Source organism: Narcine bancroftii, chromosome 2, assembly GCF_036971445.1.
Source record: "Narcine bancroftii isolate sNarBan1 chromosome 2, sNarBan1.hap1, whole genome shotgun sequence".
In the NCBI taxonomy this organism is placed as follows: Eukaryota; Metazoa; Chordata; class Chondrichthyes; order Torpediniformes; family Narcinidae; genus Narcine; species Narcine bancroftii.
In genome coordinates this window covers 145,991,180-146,015,115 of record NC_091470.1, presented here as the reverse complement: position 1 = coordinate 146,015,115, position 23,936 = coordinate 145,991,180, and the positions used below count along the sequence as shown (strand labels likewise).

At 44.3% G+C, this 23,936-nt stretch overlaps 1 protein-coding gene across 15 annotated transcripts in view; it reads right to left on the bottom strand.

The window, feature by feature from the left end:
* pik3cd (phosphatidylinositol-4,5-bisphosphate 3-kinase, catalytic subunit delta) overlaps positions 1-23,936 on the bottom strand; it is a 206,798-nt gene that overhangs the window by 114,018 nt on the left and 68,844 nt on the right. For all 15 annotated transcript variants that reach the window (XM_069918431.1, XM_069918432.1, XM_069918423.1 and 12 more), the window contains one exon: positions 5,316-5,422. The gene's annotated coding sequence lies outside the window, so the exon portion shown is untranslated. The remainder of the gene's footprint in view (positions 1-5,315; positions 5,423-23,936) is intronic.

The window sequence follows — 23,936 nt, the reverse complement described above, 5'->3', positions numbered from 1 at the left end:
CCGAGTTAACAACCCTCTGGAGTTTTTTCTTGTCCTGAACATTGGCACCTCCATACCAGCCAGTGATGCAACCAGCCAGAATGCTCTCCATGGTACCTGTAGAAGTTTTCGAGAGTTTTCGGTGATGTACCGAATCTCCTCAAACACCTCACAAAGTATATAGCCGCTGGTGAGCCTTCTTCATGATTGCATTGACATGGAGGCTCCAGGACAGATCCTCGGAGATGTTGACACCCAGGAACTTGACCAGCTCAGGCACCTGCCCACATTTTGTCCAGATCTCGATGAAGGGCTCAAGCCGAAAATGTTGGATATGCATCTTTATCTTTGCTACAGTAAACTGTTTGGCCTGAGGAGTTTACCCAGCGTTGTGTTTTTATCTCCATGGTGTGTGACTTAGAGATGTGGTGAATCCAAAGGTGGCACAGTCTTGGGGAACTCTTTCTTTATTGAAAGATGTATCCGAAAAACTGAAATAAACATCTTTTGCTGAAAGTTTATTTTCTGTATCCACAGGCAAGTGCGTGCGAGTTGGAGAGTGTATAAAATGTACACGCGACTGCCTTTATGCTGGCTTTGCTACATGGCTAACACTCTCATCTCTGAGTCAGAGGTTTGTGGGTTGAAATCTCACTCATATCAAGCACAAAAGTGTGTCATCTCTGGAATTTGCTTTTGTCCAAACACCAACAGTGTGAGCTGCCTCAACAACTATCACCCAGTAGCACTAACTTCTACGGTGATGAAATGCTTTGAGAAGCTGATCATGGCCAGAATGAACACGTTCCTTAGCAAAGGTATGGACCCGCTGCAATTTGCCTATCGTCACAATTGCTCCACAGGAGACGCCATATCACTGGCTCTCCACTCAGCTCTGGATCACCAAAAAAACAGCAATTCATACATTTGGCCGCTCTTCATAGACTTCATTACCATTATTCCCTCAGTGCTAGTCAAGAAGCTACATACTCTAAGGCTCTGTACCCCTCTCTGTAACTGATTCCTTGACTTCCTCATCAGAAGACCACAGTCAGTACGAATCAGAAATAATGTCTCCTCCTCACTGATTATCAACACAGGCGCACCCCAAAGATGTGTGCTTAGTCCACTGCTCTACTCATTATACACCCATGACTGTGGTCAGGCACAATTCCAATGCCGTCTACAAGTTTGCTGATGACACCACAGATGTCGACAGAATCACAAACGGCAATGAGAAAGCATACGGGAGGGAGATAAATCAGCTCATTGAATGGTGTCACAACCTTGCACTCAATGTCAGCACCAAGGAGATGATTGTGGACTTCAGGAGGAAGTCTGGGAAACACAACCCAGTTCTCATCGAGGGCTCAGTAGTGGAGAAGGTCAAGAACTTCAAATTCTTAGGTGTCAACATCTCTGAGAATCTGTCCTGGAGTCTCCATGTTGATGAAATCACAAAGAAGGCTCGCCAGCGGCTATACTTTGTGAAGCGTCTAAGGAGGTTCAGTATGTCACCGAAGACTCTCATAAACTTCAGCAGGAATAGTGTGGAGAGCATTCTGGCTGGTTGCATCACTGCCTGTTATAGATGCACAAACTCTCAGGATAAGAGTTGTTAACTTGGCCTGCGATATCACAGGCACCAGTCTTCCCTCCATCGAGGACATCGACAAAAGAAAGCAGCTTCTATCTTCAAAGACCCCCACCACCCAGGCCATGGTCTCTTCACTCTGCTACCATCAAGAAAAAAGTACAGGAGCCTAAAGATGAACACTCAACGGCACAGGGACAACTTCTTCCCCTCCACCATCAGATTCCTGAATAATCAATGAACCAAAAAGACTGCCTTACTTTTTCATACATTTTTTAAAAACGTATTATTGTAAGGTGGTGTCTATGAATGTTTGCACTATGTCGCTGCTGTGTATAAGACCAAATTTTGTGACTTGTTCGTAACAATAAATTCTGATTCTTCTTCACTACTATAATTAACAACTCTTAGCTCTGACTAGTGAGCAAACTTTTGAAATTATGTTTTCCCGTCATATTGAATTCCAGAGAAATGGAATTCGCTGTAAAACGAGCAATCTTTTACCTAAACTACATGGAGGTTGAGTTCATCTTACTAATTTAAATCAAAACTTTCCATTTAAATATAGATGTTCAAGCCCTTCCTGCTCACGAGCCCATGCCGCTCAAATACCCCAATTAACTTACAATTCCTGTACTTTTTTGAAGGGTAGATGGAAATCCTCGCTGACATGGGGAGAATGCAGACAGCGCCGGGTTCAAACCTGCATTGCTGGCATTGCAAAAGCATTGGGGTAACTGTCCCGTAATTGGGTGGCATTGCACCAAAATGTAGTCTTTGGCCTCTCCAAGTGAATCTGGGATTCACCACATCCTGGATTCCCCACCACAATGTTCCCTCACCAACAGTCGAAGAACAGCAATGGTGGCAGATGTTTCACCTTACATTAATGATTGCAACGTGTACTCCTGCAGTCTCCCCATTCTACAAGCTGTTATAAAAACATCAGAATAAAATAAATAGTGGTCAGTTGGCCATCCAGCCCGGCGAGTCTGCTCCACCATTCAATGAGATCATGGCTGATCTGATGATAGGTCCCTGCTGCTTAATTCTAACAATGAGGGCCAACATTCCATTTGCCTTCTTCATAGCAACTAACCTTTTTTGTGATTCATGCACAAGTACTCCCAAGTCCTTCTGCATGGCAGTATGCTGTAATAACTTACCATTTTAAAAATAATCTGATCTTCTATTTTTCCTTCCAAAGTGGATAGTCTGACATTTTCCAACAATGTACTCCATCTGTCAGACCCTTGCCCACTCATTTCACCTATCTCTATCTCTCTGCAGACCCTCCATTGTGAAAATGTCCTAATTTGATATGCTGTAAAGAAGCAGCCTGAGATTTTTCCTCAAAATGTCGTCAATCCCCCATCAACCAATGCGACATAAAGAACTTTTAGAAGGTATTTTTAAAATTAAATTTCCATTGGATCCATCAGTATTTTTGTGAGGTAATATTAAAAAGTTGAGTTTGGAATTGAGATTAACTCGGTTTTTGAGACTAGCATTGGCTGTAGCCATAAAATGTTTAGCGATTACTTGGAAAAATGAGACTGATTTGAGTTTACATCGATGGCATATGGAATTGATATCTTGTATTCCATTGGAAAAAAATAATGTATAATTTATGTGATAATTATTATTTTTTTTAATTAGGAAATTTGGAGCCCTTATTTGGATTATAAGGGTTTAAAATTTTGAATTCTCCAGCCATGCTGCGGTGCTGTTGCTCTAATCCATGGTAATTAATTATGTTATTGTGGTTTACATCTCCTTGCTTGTCTGTGTGTGTGTGTTATGTCTGCTTGTGTGTCTACATGTTTTGCCTCCGAGGACTGGAGAACGCTGTTTTGTTGGGTTGTACAATCAGATGACAATAAAATCGACGACTTGAATTCTTGGTCCTGATTATCACCCCCCCCCACCACCACACCCCCTCCCAACACCCCTCAAATACCCACTGTCTGTATCCAATTTCACAGAAGCACTCAGTGACACAGTGATATTGCCCCTTGCTCCAGTGACCGGGGTTCAAAGCCAATCTCTGGATGCTGAGTTCCCTTCCACACCACCAAAGGTTCTCTGCAAGCAAGTAGATGCGTGCAGAGAAAGCAAGAATAAAATAGGGTCGGGTGAGTTCAAAATGGAAACAGAGCTGAGTGGGCCATAGGACCAACTTTACACTGCATGATTCAATGTTAATGGAAACAGTTATTTATTTCACAATTTGACACAGTGAAATGAAACTCATCTCGTTATTGAAGGACATTTCATGAAGCTGTACTGGTTTTACCTGGTTACCATCTCCGCTAAAAATCTATCATTCATCCTTCAATTGCTTATCCATTGACCTTTCAGGTAGAGAATTGCCAGACTTACAACCTGCTTTTTGAGAGCTGGTTCCGACCTCCAAGGGCTTCCAGCATTTTCATTTTCTGATCTTCGCTTTGACATTTCTCATTCTGACTTTCTTGGAATTGAGTGCTTTATTTGGATCTCAACCAAGTAACTCCAGGAAAGCAGAAGTCGAACACAGTCATCAGTCCTTGCAGCTGCTCTTATCTGGTTGATTTTTACCTCTGTGTAAATTTCCTGCATTAACCCCATATATCTTAGAACACAGAACATTATAACACAGAACAGGCCCTTCAGCCCTCGATGTGGTGCCAACCAATATATTCCTACCCAACAAAACTAACGCCTTCCTACCTTGTAACCCTCTCATTTTATTCTATCCATGTGCCCATCAAAGAGTCTCTTAAATCCCTTTAATGTTTCAGCCTCTACTTACCCCTGGCAAGGCATTCAGAGCCAGCCTGAGGAGCTGCAGGGCCCAATTGGAAACATTTTTTGCAAAGCCCCAGGTTCACAACCAAGGTCAATGGCTGTCATCACTCCCCATCGTCCCCCATGCAGTTGAAACCAGTGTACCAGCACCGGTGCAGGAGAACCAAAAAGGGGCTGTTCCCCTGGCACTGTTACACTGGTGGGAGGGTGGAGGGAGAGAGAGGGGGAGAGAGAGAGAGAGAGAGAGAGAGAGAGAGAGACGGCAGCACAACTCGGGTGGGCAGGGGAGAGGTGGCAGCGTGACGCAGGTGGACGGTGGGGAAAGCAGCCGTAAGACTCGGGCAGGTAGGCTAAAAGGAATCAAAATCAAAATGTGTTCTCGTTTTTAACACTACAGCAACTTATACTCATACTAGCTCATTCACAGGAATGTTGTTAAACAACGCACACATATCCAAGCTGGATCAAAATGGTGGAGTTGCATCGTGGAGGACAGGAGAGGCAGAGGGGGTTAGGGAGGGCATTCCAGAGCTCAAGGCTGAGATATCTCCTGATGCAAAAGGATGCAGGCTCAGCTGGGAAAACCAGCATTTGGAGCCCTTATTAATTAACTTTGAAAACATACCTTCACAAACAACTGTGCTTTTTCAGGGAATTAGACCCAGCAGTGATGGCCTGCCAGAATGGGCAGCCAACTGCAGGGCAACATTTTGGTGATTTGCTGGGAGGGCACAGTGACAAATTTCACTACCATGGGCAAGTTGTGGATGTCATGAAAGCTCTCTAAGATTGTAATTACGTCCAGTGAGTTCTGTAGCTTGAGATGCACACAGTACTGAGCAGTTTTTTCATCACAGCGGAGAATGCATATTGGTCAGAGAGCAATAAACAACATCGGGGCATCAAGGAGGCAAGACAAGCACTTGCTGAACAAACATAAATAGGCACAAACCTTTTTGCATCAGAAGAAAACTGGAGTTGTCGAATCCATGGTTCCATTGTATTCATTTGACTTTCAGTTGGCACATCCTCGTGACTGCACTGGACATTTCAGAGACTCTAAAATATAGAAAGTAAAAGATGGTTGACAAAATTACCACCAACGACTGAAAAGTAGGTGGGCTCCATTGTTGAATATTCTGCTCCATTTCACACACAGCGCTGGAGGTCCTCAGTGGGCCAGGCAGTATCTGTGGAGGCCAATAGGACAGTCGATATTCCAGGCAGAAACAGATTCCTGACAAAGGGTTTTCAGCCTGAAACATCGGCTGTCTGCTGCCTTCCATGGATGCTCCCCTGATCCACTGAGTTCTTCCAGTGCTAGGTGTGTGGCTCCAGTATCTGCAGTTTCCCTCGCTGACTTCCACTCTGCTCCATTCACCAGTTGACGGACTGAATGAACAAGGCTTATTCAGACATGATCAGAAACACAAGCACTGCAGAAACTGGAATCTTGAGCAAACAACGAGGCTCAGCAGGTCAGGGAGCATCCAATGGGAGAAGTGGACATTTTCTGGAAATGGTCCCAACCTGAAGCCCTGACTGGCTGTTTCTCTCCATGCAGACTTCTCCTCAGTTCCTCTAAACTCTCATTACCACATGCTATCTGTACGAGCCAATTAAAACAGTATCTCTACCTGAATGTATTTCTGTGGGACACACGAATGGAATAAAAAAGGATTTAAAAAAAAATTATGGAGGTATTTCTCTCTCTCTCGCTCTCTCTCTCTCTCTCTCTCTCTCCTTCACCCCCCCCCCACTTCCATTCCCCTTTTCTCTCTCAATTCAGTGGTTTGGCAGACTGCTGGTGTACTTTATCATTTGATTTGATTGAGGAGCATTGAAGAATTTTTGCAAAGGTTTAGAGGGCTCCAGGTCAACATTTCATTTTTTTTAACCTTGTGTTACTGGCAGGGCCAGAGTTTGCTGACCACACAATCATCGAACAATGCAGCACTGAAACAGGCCCTTCTGTGTCAAGGTAGTGTTGACCATCTCTGAAGCCTTGGAGATGGTGGTGGCCTTGAACCCCTGCCCCCTCCACTGGTAGAGGAACTCATACAGTGTTACTGGACAGAGAGTTCCTGGGCCTCGAGCCAGCAACACCTGTTGCCTCCGTGATGTGACACAACCTGGTTCCACTGCGAGCGATGTTGATTTTGATGGCACCTTCAGAGCTGGCTGTACATGCTAATAAACCCTCTCTATCGACACTCGATTAGAAAAACTAAGAATAAAAGACTCGTGATCATATCGGAAACTGAAGAGTGTGGATCATGTGCAAGCAGCAGAGTTTTAGTTTCATTTGGGCAAGCAAATGGCCAGAAGGAACTGTTCCGTGTTCCTGATCTAAGGTTCTCTATTCTACAAAAACACCAAGAAATGTGGCTTTATTTTTAAATAGGGAGTGGCTGTCACTGGGAAGTTTAATATTTTCCCAAGCTGAAGAATCATACAGCACATCGGTTTAACCAGAATAAAAAATGGCATGTCATGGAATATTGATTTCCCTTAAAAAAGTTGTACCATGATCACCATTAATAATCAGAGATATTTTATTCTCGATTTAGTTAATCAATAATTTAAGCTCCTCAGTTGCTCTGGAGGGTCTCATAACTCTGCCCTCTAAATCAATTGCTCAGCCCCTCAAGATATGCTTCACCATTATACTGCCAAGCCTTGCTACAATAAATTTGCTTTCTTCGCTGCCAACATGTACAGAGGAAGTAATGTGCTCGGCCAACTGCTAATCCATCAGTGCAACGAAAACAATCCACAGCATATCTTACATTTTAAAACATGAACGAGCAGAAGTAGAGTGAAGCCACGCCACAACAAACAAGTCTTCAGGCTCTGAAACCAGACCCGTCTCCAAAAGGGAGCGTCTGACGTCCAACACAGAATCAATCACACTGCAGGACGGCCAAGGTGAAATTAATGCAGTTTTAGTCCAGCAATAAACACTGAGCTTGTCAAATGATGACTTATTTTTAATTCATACAAGCAAATTGGGGTCTGCAGGGTGAGCCCAGATTTAATTGCCCTCCCTGAACTGCTCTCAAGAAGCTGGTGGTGAACTGCCTTCTTGAATCTCTGCAGTCCTTGAGTTGTGGGCGAGCCACAATGCTGTCAAGGAGGAAATTCCAGGATTCTTGCCCAGCAGCACTGAAGGAGCAACCACATATTTCCAAGTTGGGAAGGTGTGCGGTTTGGAGGGTCCCTGTGCTTTTGCTGCTGTGGGTTTGGAAGGTGCTGTCGAAGGAGTCTTGGGGATTGCATGGGTTCCTCAGGACCATGTTTTTAATGCAGTATGCATCGTCTTATAGCAAGGCCTAGACGAAGGTCAGGCATGGACTAATAAGTGGCTAGTAATATTCACACCTCCAAAGTGCCATGCCATAACAACCTCCTACGAGGGAGATTCCAACCACCTTCCTCTGAGTGCCCACCATCAACATCCCAGGAATCATTGTTAACCAGAAGTGCAACCGAGCCTGCTGCACAAACACACGATGACAACAGCAGGTCAGAGACTGGGTCTTCCAAAACGCAAGGTCAGCACCTTCCAAATACAGGACCCCTATCATCAAGAAGGACATGGGAAGTCAGTGCATGGTAAACCACTCCCTCCAGGTCACACACTATCCCAGCTTGATAATGTATGACTGGCCTTTCATCGTCATTCATGGAACTCCCATCCAACAGGCCTGTAAGGGCACCTTCACCAGAATAGTGGCGACACAAGATGCCGGCACACTACCACCTTCAAGGGCAATTAGGGATAGGCAATAAATGCTGGCAAAACCTGAACATTAACAAAACACCTAAAATGTATACTCAAAAGGAAAGAGCATCACAGTCTGGAACGGGGTTAAAGCCCTGCAAAAGGTACTGGACACAGCCCAGGACATCACGGGCAAAACCCTCCCCACTATCGAGAACATATACAGAGAACTCTGTTGTCGGAGAGCAGCAGCAATCATCAAGGATCCACATCACCCAGCGCATGCTCTGTTCTTACTGCTGCCATCTGGAAAGGGGTACAGGCACCACCAGGTTCAGCAACAACAGCTCCCCCTCCACCATCAGACTCCTCAACAACAAACTCAACCAGGGACTCATTTAAGGACGCTGGCATGCACTTCATTGATTTTGCACTGTTTGTTTACTCATCTGCTTACCTGTGTACATTGTGCGCAGTTTTTTTTGTACTACCAATAAGTGGTCATTCTGCCTCGCCTGCAGGATAAAGAATCTCAGGGTTGTATATGATGTCAAGTGTGTACTCTGACAATAAATCAAATTCAAAATCTAAATCTACAAAGTGCTCTACCTGCAAGGAACATTGGGTCGTCCCAAGATCTGTTCCTGAAGATGCTCCTTAAAGCCAACCTCTTTTCTTAAAGCCTCGGTCACCTGGGCCCGAGGTGTTCAGATCCAAATTTGTGGCTTTGGGAGATCTTGTTTGTTAAAAGGTGACATGTGAATGCAACTAGCTGCAGCTTTAGTGTGAACATATCTTAAACTTATCAGCCATGTGGTCGGTGGGGGGAAGGGGGAGGGGGTGCTGGTGGGGAAGGTTAGAAACCGATAACACACACAGTCAATTAATCCGTAGACTTACAAACACAATAACAGGAAATCCAACTGCGGAACAGAAACTACACATAACTGCACCAAAGAAAGAAACAGCCACACTCTTGGCCCAATAAGCAACCCTCCCATTTCTCACAACAGGTTCTATTTTAGTGACCGGGTTTGGAGGAAGTATCGCAAGTGACCATCGGTGCACTTAAGAGAATTAAGGACACTTCTGGGAAATTGCAAACAAATTGCTGCTTCAGATCTTGCTTCACATTTACTTTGTGGGGTCAGAGCTGTTGGCTGGTGCATGATTTATGCAACATTTATATTGCCGGCTCTTCCGAGAACTGCCTAATTAATCCCAGCACCTGCCGTTTTCCTTGCCTCCATCCTCCTTGCGTGTTTACAAAAGGGGAACTATCTGATGGACAGCTGCCAGCTACAGCTTGCTTGTTCTGTACAGCAATGTACAGGTGGTGGAGCTAACCCTCCAAAAGAGCAGGTAGCCTCTACTTCTCATCCCCACATCACCTTCAACCAGAGAAGGAAACGTTACACAAGTACGTCCCTGCTATTCTCTGGTGCCCTGGACATGGATTCAAAAGGCAGAAGGCAGCAACCAGTTTGCTTGCTTTATTAGTCCTGATGTTCCTGGGTGATGTTCAACCTGTGCTATGTGGATGGGTGGAGTGTCATGTGGAGCCGGCCAATTCTTTTCCCCACGGTTTTGCCCAAAGCCTTGAGTTGTTTATTGCAATCAACCTCAGCAAGTCAACTCCTTGCTGTTAACTTTGCTGAACTAAAAGCAAAAAACAAAAGCTGCCTCTGTGGCAACACCTCGAAAACCAACAACCTGCAAGGATCAGGGCAGGTGCACGGCATCCAAATTAGGAACTACATCGCCACCCACTTCATCTCAGCAATCTTCGATCAAATTCTTGGAACTATTTACAATAAAATAAATAAACCATTCAGAATGGAGTTAAATCTCAAACTTCTTAAGAAATTTTGGAGCCCAAGTCACTGGGTTTGATAGAAATACTGGATTAGGAAGGTATCAAGGGCTATGGGGAAAAGGCAGGACAAAAGGGTTTGAAAAGGATAGTAAATCAGTCATGGAGCACTAGGGCCGAATGGCCTAATCCTGCTCTTATGTTTGATGGTCTCACACTGTTGCTGGTTCACAGTGCACCAGAAATGGGCATTTGGATCCTCCTGAACTTCTTCATCTGAATCTGTCCATGTGATTCCCATTCCCTTGCCCAGTCTCCTCCGAAACACATCATCAGAATTCACCTCAACCATCCCCAAAGAAAAACCCACAACCTCACTACTCTTGAGAGAAAGTTTCTTTTGAACTATCCATTCAATTCTCGAGTGCCGTCATCAATTGATGGTCTCTGCAAATAACCCAGTGAATGATTTGTGCTTCCATTAAACTCACAAACAAAAGAAATGGTGTTTTACTTGCAAACTCGCTGATGCAAAGCAACATCAATGCAGCTGGCACAATATTGCAACAAGGATTTTTATCCATGTTGGTCACAGGGGAGAATGTACAAGCTCCTTACAGAGAGTGGCAGTTTTGAACCCAGATCACTGGTGCTGTATTGGCGTTGTACCTTCGAACTGGAGGATTTCGTGGATTATTCTGATTTATGTTCTGACAGGGGAGAGATGGGGAGATGACATGAAATGGCAAGTCTGGGAAATGAATTTCAATAAAAAAGTGTGAGTTCACAATGATCAGCAAACAACTAGATTTCCTTCCAATGAAGGGTGATTTACACATCATGAACTCGTACTGAGTCAGCGAAGGATCAATAACAATTTTAAAATAAAAAATGTGTATATTTTTAGTCTAAACCGAAATTGTATACAGTAAATCCTCTGGCATTGCCACCTCTGGAGATTGGTCGATGCCAGATAAGTGAATTTGCCGGTTGTTTGAGATTGCTGGCGTTGAAACAGTGTTGCGCTAACCATGCCGCCCAGTTTTAAGTGATGCACCCACCTCCACTGTCATCAAACTGAAAGACTGCAACATTAGCAGGCGTAACATGTCAGCATGAGGCTGTTTGCGAGAAAGTAGAAAAGAGGGTGAGAAATGCTGGAACTAGTGAGAGTTGGGTCTCCAGTTCCAGGAGCACAGCTGCTCAGATGCATTCAGAGCCATGCAAGCTTCATTGGAAGACAACTCCCAAACTAATAGCAGCTCCCAACAGCTCTTATTATGCAGGGGTCAACATTCAAATCTCAGAATGAAGAACAGGATTTTGAGAAGAAGCATTCTGAGAGGCTCCTTCTCAGTACACAAGGTTCAAGGCAGGGAGAACTCAGCTAACTTCCCTCTAAGAAACCAAATGGAAGTTCCTTTTGAGAAAAAAATATTGCTTGCTTGAAATAATGTGCACATGTGGCATCAGGGAACATCAAGCTGATCAAGAAAATTGCAATAATTTAGTGTACTTGCACTGGAAGTGACAGCCTGTGCAGTTTTTTTAATTTACAGAGACACTCCAAGGTATTTTTCACTTGCACAACAGCACACAACAATGATGGGTCTGGTGGTAACAAGTCAGTCGGTCAAGAACCCAAAATGTGGAGCATTAATCCAAATGCAAGAGTTTGAGTCCCATCACAGTATTCATTGGATATAATTTAAAGATTTAAATGTCATGTAAAAAAAACAGAAAATGTAATATCGCATAAAATTTCCTCAACTCTACTGTAATGCAGACGAAGATTCAGTATCAGCAGAAATTGCCTTGTGCCACTGACAGTCAGAGAAAGAGAAGCAAAAGAGAGTCCCTTCAGAGTCACTGAGTGTCCGTGGATTAGTCCTCCCGCAGACACACAGACTTCAGTCCAAACCAACAGCAGCACAAGCTCCAGATCAGGCAGCCTTTAGCACCCTCGGCATCCTCTCACGGTTTAGTTCTGACACGTTCAAGTAGAAAGCAAGAGTAACAATGTTGATAAATGGTGACCATGACACTTTCAAAGAGTCATCGGTTATTCCTATCAACCGAGTGCACATGATTGCAGATTTATCAGTCTGTCAGACACTTTGTGATTAATTCTCAGGACACTGCATTGCCCAGCTCAAATTGCTCCTGAACAAGATCGAGCTAACCACCCGATTGCTTCTGGAATCAGGCACAGGCTTGATGAAATGAGAAGGGCACGCTTCCTTCCGAACGAAGAACATTGATGATTTTTACAACAATGTCTGTTCCCTCCATTTCATTCATTTTTAATATATTAAAAAATTAAATTTCTTATCCCAAATTTAATTACTCGAGTTCAAATTCTTCAAATACTGTGGTAGGATTTATTGGCCTGCTTCTTTCCTTCACTGCTGCAGACTTGTTCGAAACTGCTCTAAATCAGATCAAGACCCATATCTCACAGCAAAACCGAGACTTTACTCTCAAACCTCAATTGACTTCCAATTACCATATGACTGCTAAGTCCTCCCTTTTTCCCTAAAAAGTTTCCCCAAAAACCCCCCAGATCTTGTATGCGAAGGTGACATTTTGGTGCTGCCATCTTGTGTTGTGCACCGAAATACAAGTGTAATGGAAGCTTTTATCAGCAAAATGGCTACAGGAGGAAAGCACAGCTTCAAGAAGCCCGCGGAGGTGCTGTGACCGTCCAGGAAGCAGGCCTGCACTTTCCGGAGCCACCACTGCCGCTCACTTCCCATGGTGAGAAGGCCGACCCACCAGCAGAGCAACAGCCGTGCTTGTAGTATATGCTGATGGTATGATCAATAGCTTGCTTTGAGGGGAGCACTGGGCCTCAGTGATCAGGCTCCACGCTGAGCCTTTGTTGGATGGCCCCTCCCCCCACTGATCAAATTGAATGAGGTGGGCGGGCAGGTGGCATTGAGCGAGCGCCCTGTCAACAGGATGCTTCGACGTCTTGGCTATGCAAGGCTGGAGGGTTTCCATCGAGGTGAGTGAAGGTGCACACATATTTTAACTTCAAGGGGCCTTGCAGGAGGAATCCATTCGCCGTAAATAGAAATTTTCCTAAAGTCTCCCGCTAAAATGGGGGTGGGGGGGTGGGGTGTCTTATATGCCTGTGGGCCTTTTCTGCTGTCAAATATGGTAAGTAACATAATTTTGGGCAATGTCCTCATTTCAGGAGATTACACCCTGGATGGCTGTCCAGCAGGAAACACTGTGACAAGGAATCACTGAGTAACATCTGGATTTCTGCCTTTCCTTATGCAACGGCATAATCCAGTTATTAGGTGTGATTATGCCAAATACCTGGGCTACTAAGTCCCTGCATTCAAAATTAATTGCTGCTTCCAAGAATTTGACACCAAATGCACATTTTAACACAGAGCTTCCTTGGGGTGCTTCAGAATGAGAGCTTACTTTAGAACACAAGCTTGGTTATAAATGAGAGTGCTTTCTTGGCAATCACTCTTATCATTTTGTTTCTGGGATGTCTCCCTTTTCAAAAGGGATTGCCTATATTTCCTTGTTACTCTGCAAGGTGTGGACTTTGAGACAGAGAGGGTGACGTGAGATGAAGCAAGCTCAAAGCCTAGTTTCTGCAAAGCTGTAAACAAACTTGTTCAAAAGCAACCACTTTCTTTTTGATTAGCTCACACACAGCCTGCGAATTGAAAGCAGCACCAACTCACTTTAAACTCAGTGATCAAATGTCGCATCTTGGCCAAGCATAAAGCGAAAAAGAGCAATATAGATGAGCAAACAATGAAGCATGCTAAAGGCAGAAAGTCCTGGAAATATACCCGTATGAAGAGTAAAGGAGTTTCGTGCCTATGACCTTTGATCAGGACGGGAAGAAAATTACAGCTGAACAGAAGGGTGGAATGTATTTACACATTCTTTTAATTTTGCAACTTGTTTCTCTCTTTAAATTCCTTTCATCTTAGATTGACAGGTTAGTTTGTTGAAAGTTCATCTCTTTAAAAACAAGATTGAAGTACATTAAATGGATAGAATACACTGAGAGTGCAATAAGAGACACCAGACAATTCAAAAGATTTCAGGCCACGGTTTGGTAGATTAATTACAAAACACAAGAGATGCTGGAGGAGCTTAGCCAGTCTCGCACTGTCCATAGGAGGTAAAGATGTAGAACTGATGTTTCGGGCTTGAGCTCTTCCTCAAGGTATGAGTGAAAAAAGACAGGTGCCTGAGATTAAAGACAGAGGAAAGAAGAGTGGGGGGGTGGGGGGGAGAATCCAGAGCAACAGACAAAAGGTCTTAATTGGAAATGATCAGAGGAAAGGTGAGAATTGATTTTGGCTCTGTGATTTGCATTGAGCAAGTTAGAGGGGCTGAATGATTTATTTCTATTCTTTTCTCTCATGATCTTTTACATTGTATTTAATATCCTTTGATGTATTGTCCCCATGGCAATGTCCCCAGCCAAATGATGCCCAGCAAGTTCCCACAAACTACCATGTGATAAATTTCCAGTAATCTATTTGAACAAGGTTGCTCAAAAGATAAATGTTGGCCAAGACATTGACGTTCTGCCAGCCAGAAATTTCACATCTCGTGCTTGGAATGATAATAATCGTGGTTGCAATACACGATGAAACAGTGCTCCTCCAAACATTTAGAAACAAACAACTTCCCAACATCTGTTCCATTGATTTTAGTCACAAAGTTACATGGAAGAGCAACTTATAGGAATTCCTTGAAGGAGTTTGTTCCATTTAACTTGTGGACAAATTGTACTGTATATTGAATGCAACATACACATTGACCTTGATCGGGACAAGGTTCAAAGGAATTCCAGACTGGTGGGATCAATGGTTTAGTTTTTGGAAAGATTTAGTTTACAAATATGGAATACCAAAGCAAAATACTGAAACCTAACTTATTCTCAGAAGTCTCAGAATCGCGTTAAAAATTAAATAACATTCAGATTCTCCGAACCTGAAGTAACAGAAGATGCTGGAAACTCTACAGGTCAAGCAACACCCATGGAGAGAGAGAGAGAGAGAGAAAGAGAGAGTTGACGTTTCACATCTGGGGTATTTCTATCATTTCTGATTGTTTCTAGCATTTTCTATTAGCATTGTCTCACAAGAACTGGGACAGAATGGTTAGCACAACATTTTGGCTCTGAGATTTGCATTGGTGCTGGGAGAAAGGAGTTTGTAAACTCTCCCTATGTCTGTGTGGGTTTCCTCTAGATGCTCCGCTTTCTCCCATTGACAAAACGTACTGGGGGTTATAGGTTAATTGGGTGTAATTTAAATTTAAATTTAACTTGGTTCAGAATCAAATGCTTGATTTCTGAGGTAAATAGGCGGGAAATTTGCATCTCTCTTCCAAGAACGTGACGGAGAAGGGAAAGGACATTGAGAGTGACAAAAATCGAAGCCACACTACTCCGAGCTGTCAGCTTTAGGTCGGAGCTTATCCTGATGGAACACACTTTTCTATGAATATTTTTATTCACTATTTTTATTTATTTTTGTCAGGTGGTTTATATGAATATTTTGTACTTTTGATGCTGCCGTAAAACAATGAATTTTGTCACTTGTTCCTAACAATAAATTCTGATTCACGTACAAATTAAAAGCAGCAGGTGGCTTCTCCAAGCATTTAATAAAATCTTGGACTTTAACTTCAGATCTATACTTTTATCTCACCCTCGGAACCTGTCACTCTCTTGATCTGAACAAAGTCAAAGTTAATATTTATTGTCAGGGTACATACATGACTTCACATACAACCCTGAGATTCTTTTTCCTGCAGGCCAGGCAGAATTTCTCATTAATGCTGTCAACTGAACTCAGGAAAGAAATGTAAACAAATTGACTGTGCAAAGATAGGAAAAAACAAACGTGCAGCATTAAATAATGATCAAGTCCTCCGATGTGTCTGTGAATGAGTCGAATGTTTAGGAGTCAGGCGATTGGGCAGCAGCAACTGTTCCTGAATCTGGTGGAATGAGCCTTGTGGCACCTATTCCTCTTTCCTGATGGCAGGAAAGAACAGGAGAGAACAGAGCATGTCCAGGATGGTGTGGATCCTTGATAATTGCTGCTGCTTGGTAGAACCACTGTACAGCTATTAGCACTGCAACATTGCTCTCCTATGACAGTGTTCCATGTCAATGTTCTCGATGGTGGAGAGAGTTTTTCCTGTGATGTCCTGGGTTATGTCCACGACATTTTGCAGGGCTTTACGGTCAGAGGTATTGGTGATCACATACCGTGATGCAGTTGATCAGCACTACACATCTGCAGAAGTTTGCCAAGGTTTTCAATGGCATACTTAACCTCCGCCAACTCCAGAGGAAGCAGAGGTGAGGACGTCCATTGGTCCAAGAAATCTATCACAGCCTGAACAAATATCAAAAACTCTTCTATCACTGTTTGAGTTCCAAAGACTCAGGACTCACTGAAGAAAAAGAAATTCATTTTTTCTCCATCCTAAATTGTCAGCCTCTTTATTTGAGTCCTAGAATTTCCCAAGAAATATGTCCTCCTTGGAACCCCCCATCCACATCCCTCCAATCAAGAGCTCTCAGGACCTCCATGCATTATCTTGAGATAATACACATTGTTATTCAATAACTGGTGACTGGCCCTGATGGCAGCTTCACTGAGGCAGCAGTGTTCCAATCTCAACTCTTCATGAAGATTGTCATCTTCAGAAAGCATGGCCCCTGTCTCTGCACAAGCTCTGCTGGTCCACAGTGCTCTCGGTGTCTCCAAAGTCTGGCCACGTTCAGCTGTGGGTTCGCTCAAAGCTGCCACCAGAAAACCCCTCTCCAGTGGAGACTCCTGCATCAGAACGAGGCCCAGCATAAAATCAAACTTAAACCATCAGCAACTTTGATTTTTATTTGCAAACAGGGACTGATGAGGTTGGAACTTCTGAGCAGAAGTTTCAAAGAGCAAGATCAGCTCATGTTTGAGGAAATCACCAATCAGGATAAAAACACATTCCTGGAGAAACTCGGCAGGTCAAACAATGTGCACTTTATAAACGGTGGCTTGCTGAGTTTCTCCATCATTGTGCTTTTTACTTCAATCATGGTGTCTTCAGGCTTGCGTGTTTGACTCCTCTCACTGATCAGGATGTTACCCATGGCTCCAGCAGGGACGGACTGCCGAATATTTTTGATCGTGATGCCAATCAGTTTTCTCACATTCCCTTGGAACTGCTGCAAATCCCATGGTCTTTTCTAATTTACAGATAATTAATTAACATGGCAAGCTGCGTATCTTTGGGAAGTGAGAGGAAGCCCTTGCGATGAAAAGGAGAGGGCACGAATTCCAGACAGACAGTGCAGGACGTCAGGATTGAACCTGCATTCCTGACGGCTCCGAAGGAGCCACACAACCTGCTACCGCGACACCTTCCTCCGCATTGCTCACATTGACGCATTGACGCGCCTGTTCCTTGCGATCTTCCTCAGGCCTGCTGCTTTCTCAGCCCCTCCAATTCCAGCCTTTCGAGCTTCGTTTTCATTTCCTTTTGTCGATCACGCCTGTGAGTTACCAAACGCTGGAACTTCCCTCCCTAAAGGAGTGCTTGGTCAAAACCGTAATACTGTGACACACCGTTCGGCATCACACCAACCACATTGCAGTGAACGACTTGGGATGCCACATAAATGCATTCCATGTGATGTCCCCACACCCCTTCCCACCCAACTAATTGGGTGTGGATACAGTGTCAACCTGCACGACCAAACGTCGACAAGTTTCTCATCATTCAGAATTCCAGTCCCTCACAAACTTTCACTCCCCAAAAATGTGGTGACTGTGCAGGCAAATGTTTCCTGGGGTAGCTCAGGGGTCAAGGAGAGTGAAATTACTCAAGCCCCATCCCTGGAAGCTGGCAGTTCATAGAGCTCAGTACACACTGGTACTTGGATTCAAAGGGAGGATGGAAGGTCAGGATGTTTGAGGAAACCCAATATTGCGCTGAGGAAGATTTCAGTTTTCAGTAACAGCTCCAGCTCACTACTGGAGGACTGATGGTCTCAGTATTGTCCAATCTAGGTCTCCTCCTCACAATCCCAGACCTCATCTGTTTGGGTCCCTCCACCCCCTCCCTCTGCTCAAGACTCCAGGATCACTTCTCTCACCACTCCCAATCCCTCACCAGTTTCCCCCTCTTCACTCCAAAGCTTTGTGTGTCAATTTTTATTCCAGGGATTGTCACTCCATGGGCTCATCTCCTGCATATATTATAGGTTAGCATAGGACTATGGGCCAAAGGTCCTGTCACTTGCTGCATTGTTCCATGAAATATATTCTATCCATTCTCCACCCTGGGCACTCCCAGGATCAGTTGGAGAACTCTCCATCGCCACCATTTTATGTCCAACATCCACACACCCCTCCTGATGCACCCAACCATCTCAGAATAAAGCCAGTCCACAAGACTCATCAACGTGGCCAGTGACCCCTCTCTCAGATTCCAGCATCACTCCTGTAGATGCAAACTAATCTTTTCAATTATTATTTGCCAGGAGACCCTTGTAACAGAATGCTCACTGTATCACCAGCAGAGAGATCCAGTGCTCACACACTCACTTTCACACAGACACATGTGCATGTAGACACACATGCACATCGACACATGCTCGCAGACACGCTCAAGCAGACAGAGGCTCACGTGGATACACATTCACACAGACGCAGGCCCATGCAGACATAAAATAACTGCAGATCGTATAAAAGAACACAAAATTGTTGGAGAAACTCAGCAGGTCACACAGCATCCATGAGAAGTAAAAGGGAACATGCAGATCACATGCTAATGGCCAAATACATGATATACATGCAACAGATATTACGGTTGTAAAGTCTCCAAGGCTGGACTTGCATATTCACAATAGCCTCGAGATTCCTCTTTCTCTCCTGATGCGACTGTTTCTATCACATAATTCCTCTTGATGGAATCATACAGCAAACAGCCCCTTTCGCTCTCGAATCATTGCACACCGTTTATACTAACTCCATTGCATTCTCCCATATTCCCACCAACTCCTCCACCATTCATCTTCATTTGAAGAGCAATTTACAGTGGACAATTTGGGATGATGAAACCAGAGCACCTGAGGGAAACCCACCGAGTCACAAGGAGAACGTGCAGACTCCACAAAGACAGCACCCGAGGTCAGGATTGAAGTGGGTCCCAGGAGCTGAAAGGCAGTGGCTCTAGCAGCTGAGCTACTGTGTCATCTCCCTGTAGGCGACCATGCTAATGTTTCTCATAATAGTGACAGGAGAATAACCTGAAGTATAACGAATATGAGGAGTGCATCTTCAGCTTTCACTTTCGACACGGAAAGTTTTATTCTCAGACACTGCTTCTGTTAAACACCAAACCGCGCAGTGTGATGACCCTGGAGCTTCAGGACAGTGAAGTAATGAGTGTTCAACAAGGTAGAACACAATCCCCTCCCAACAGTGTCTGAAGTACACTGCATTCTATTTGTTTATGGGACAAACATTTTGCTGCCATTTATTGTGCAATGCAGAGTGAGACATAGAGAGTCATACAGCATAAACCAGGCCCTTCATCCCAACTTGTCAATGCTGACCCATTTGCCTGCATTTTGGTCGATGTCCTTATCAGCCCCTCCTTTCCATAAATTCCCAAATATTTTTTGAATGTTGTGATTGTGACCACATCCACCACATCATTGTGGTGCAGATCCAGTTCACCCTCTGAGTGAACAGTGGCAGGACTAGAGTCCCACTTCTGCCTTTACTAACTCTCACTGCTTTACCACGTTGATGCCATTTTGATGAAAGACTTGCACATCCAGGTTCAAGAAAAGTTTTATTGCAACAACTTTTGAACCTCCTGTGCTGCAATCGTGACTCTTTTCTCAACCAAGGATCTGACTGTACTATTAATGCATCATATCTTTTGCCCTAATTGCAACTGTGAATATTTAATTATTTTTTGCATTTATTATCTTTTTTCCTAGTGTGGCATTTTGGTTTACACTTGCTTGTTAGTTTATTGTAGGTACTTAATTAGCTGCAACAAGTGAGAAACATTTCCTTAGTTCCACCCGTCCCTCCCCCACTTTCTCTCTTTCCCAGTTCAAACAAAGGGTCCAGACCTGAGCAATTAGCTCAGCTTCTCTCTCCACAGATGCTTGCCTGACCTGCTGATTGCTTCTACATTAATCAAATATTTAACCACGTCTCAACGTTGCTCTCTGAGAAAATAGGCAATATTTTGAATTAATAAAGTAAATGATTTGGTGCTGGAAATCTGAAATAAAAACAGAAATTGGAGAAAGCACACAGGTGATGATTCAACATCTCCAGAAGGAGAAACTAGATTAAATGTTTTGAGACAAAGGGAGGAGCTGGAAAAGAGCGATAGGTTTTGATTTATCGTTATTCTGAATGGTTTATTTTCCCACAGATAGTATTTTCTGCTTTCATTTCAGATTTACACCATCTGCAGTTCTGTTTGGCCACGTGGAACAGAAGAGTTATTGACTGTTCTGGGTCACCGCAGAACTACCTACAACCTTCCACTTTCTATAATCTTGCCCTCGGCATCAGCAAGACCATGGAGCAAATTGCTGGTTTCAGGAAGGAGAGGCCAATGATGGGTCAGAGGTAGCGAGGGTCAGAACTTTCAAGTTCCTGGGAGTCTTTACCTCATGACATGGGAGAGAATGGACGCAGACTGGGAGATCTCCAGCACCTTGACTCTGTCCGCTGCAATTGCCTGGATCTCCCAGTGGCCACACATTTCGATTCCCCATCCCATACCTTTGCCTCAAGTCTGTCAAGGTCTCATAGACTGCCAGACAGAGACCACCTGTAAAATGGAGGAACGAAGGCTCGTCTTCTGACTGGGCACCCTCCAACCGGATGGCATTAATATCGACTTCTCTGGCTTTCATTAAACTCTTCCCTCCGCAACCCCCTGCCCCCACTCCCTCACCTCGCCTTTTGTCTCTCCATTCCCCATCTCCTTTTCATAGATAAAATTCTACCTAGTCCCTTATCACATCCAATTAACACCTTTTGTGGGTCTGAATTCCTGCCGCATAGTTTGAATTCCGAGAATTTCTGAATCATCCTGCTTCTGACTTTTCCCTGAAGGGCTCAGGTCAATGATATATCTTTGTCTCCTCTAGATCACAATCAGAATCAGGATTTACTGTCATTACTAAAAAAAAATAATAACAATAAGAGAGCACAAAAATTCAGACAAAGTATTTGGCTCATTGATCATTCAGGAATCTGGTGGCAGCGGGGAAGAGGCTGCCCTTGTGCCGCTGAGTCCTCGTCTTTAGGCTCCTGTACCTTTGCCTTGATGGTAGCAGAGTGAAGAGGGCATGGCCTGGGTGGTGGGGGTCCTTGAGGATAGAGGAGTCCATGATGATAACATTGAAAAGGGCCAAGTACGTGGACAGGAAAGGGTTGGAGGGACATGGGCTAGACGCAGGCAAAGGAGATTAATGCAGCGGCATTCATTCTTCTCAAGCCAAATATTTCAATGACAATTGAATAATCTTGGACGGCATAGACAAGTTGGGTAAAATGGGCTGTTTACGTGCTCTCTGAATCTATTCTATTGAAGCTTGTTTTCACCCTACCAACATTTGGGCAACAGATGCAGCACTCACACAACCCAATACTGAAAGCCAATGTGTCACTTCTGAGAAAGATGACTAATCGCTGTAGTCGGCTCAGTGTTGGTGAACCAGTCAAAATCAATGATTGGCAAAACATCATTCGCCAGTCAGTAGCATGCTCGTCCCAGAGGCAGGGCGCCAACTTCAAGACCCTCTGCAGGGACTCAAATACCACATCCCATCTGATGCCTCAGGGTGGAAAGGACCCTGAGGTCAGTGCGCCCCTGCTCTGAGAAAACATGAAGAGTGGGGAGATCTAGTGAATACTTGGCATTGAGCTCGATCTGGATGGTTTCAGAGGATACAGTTGTTGTTCATCTATGCATATCTTTACCACTGAGAAAGGCAAGTTATCCAGACATCCTGTCCCATTTTCGATACTGGAACCTCTCATCTGCTCTCTATCAATCTGCTGCTCCTGAGAGCTAACAGTAGGCCGTTGGGCCTACTCTTCAAAAGATATATTAATTGGCCATGCAGGAAATATTTTGTGAAAAAGGCTATGTGAATACATTTCTTTCCTCAGTTACGGAGGGCGTCCAGTGGGGATCTTTGGCTTGGCTTCGCGGACGAAGATTTATGGAGGGGGTAAAAGTCCACGTCAGCTGCAGGCTCGTTTGTGGCTGACAAGTCCTTTGCCTTTTGTCAGTGAGGTGGGCTCTGCGGTCTTCTTCAAAGGAGGTTGCTGCCCGCCAAACTGTGAGGCGCCAAGATGCACGGTTTGAGGCGATATCAGCCCACTGGCGGTGGTCAATGTGGCAGGCACCAAGAGATTTCTTTAGGCAGTCCTTGTACCTTTTCTTTGGTGCACCTCTGTCACGGTGGCCAGTGGAGAGCTCGCCATATAACACGATCTTGGGAAGGCGATGGTCCTCCATTCTGGAGACGTGACCCATCCAGCGCAGCTGGATCTTCAGCAGCGTGGACTCGATGCTGTCGACCTCTGCCATCTCGAGTACTTCGACGTTAGGGATGAAAGCGCTCCAATGGATGTTGAGGATGGAGCGGAGACAACGCTGGTGGAAGCGTTCTAGGAGCCGTAGGTGATGCCGGTAGAGGACCCATGATTCAGAGCCGAACAGGAGTGTGGGTATGACAACGGCTCTGTTAGTACAGAAAGGTATAGTGTAAGTCTCCCACTGGCCCGCATCACCCAGGCCTTGTGCTATCTCTCCTTTCCTAACCTTTACACTGACTCATAATTATCAGGACCAACATCCATCCAGCACTGGATGAGTGAACATTTTCACCACCCAAATTCTGGGAACAATGAAGCAACCGTCTTCTCACAGACTCCAAAAGCAGAAAAATATTTGGTTTAAGATTTCATCCCCATCGAGGTGGTGTCTCAAGGAAGCAGCCACGATCAAGGAAGACCCTCATCAACTAGGCCTTGGCCTCTTCTCACTGCTACCGTCAGGAAGGAGGTACAGGAGCCTGAAGATGAACACCCAATGGTCCAGAAACAGCTTCCTCTCTGCCTCCCGATTTCTGAAAGGACAATGAACCCCAGACACTACCTCACTATTTTCTCTTTTTTGGCACTTTATTAAAAAAAAAATCGAATATTAGGAAATGCAATCTGCTGCAATTTTTGCACCTGTAGTGCACAATAATCCGGCCGCAAAATAATGAACTTCACGGGACACATTCCAAACAATAAATTCTGATTCTGATTCATGCAAACGTCAGTGCCTCAGACAGTACAACACCCCTTCAGGTTGGAACCTTGATTAAACTAAATTAGAGATTGAGCCAATAAGGGTTCCAGTCAATTACACCCCATGACTGCAGTTACAATTACCCTCAGAGTCAAACGCAGTGAAACAGTCCAACTCATCATTGCTGACCAGGTTTTCCAACTGAGCTTGTCCCACAAGCAGACATTTGGCCAATATTCTTCCAAACCAGTGGTTCTCAACCTTTTTCTTTCCACTCACATCGCACTTTAAGTAATCCCTAAGTCATCGGTGCTCTGTGATTAGGAAGGGATTGTTTAAGGTGGGATGTGGGTGGAAAGAAAAAGATTGAAAACCACTGTTTTAATCGTGCCTAATTGACTCGTTATGTGTACGGTTTCATAACTCCAAAGGAAATGGGCTAAAGACAAATTCTTCTCAAGCGAAATATTTCAGTGACAATTGAATATAGAGCAGTTATTCTCAACCTTACTAATCTCTTACTAATCACAGACCACTGATGGCATAGGGATTACTTAAAGTGGTACGTAGTGGAAAGAAAAAGGTTGAAAACCACTGATCTGAACTTTTCGTATCCATGTAACTATCGAAATGTTGCTTAGACATGACAATTCTATTTGTCTCTCCATCTTCCTCTGGCTCCTGAT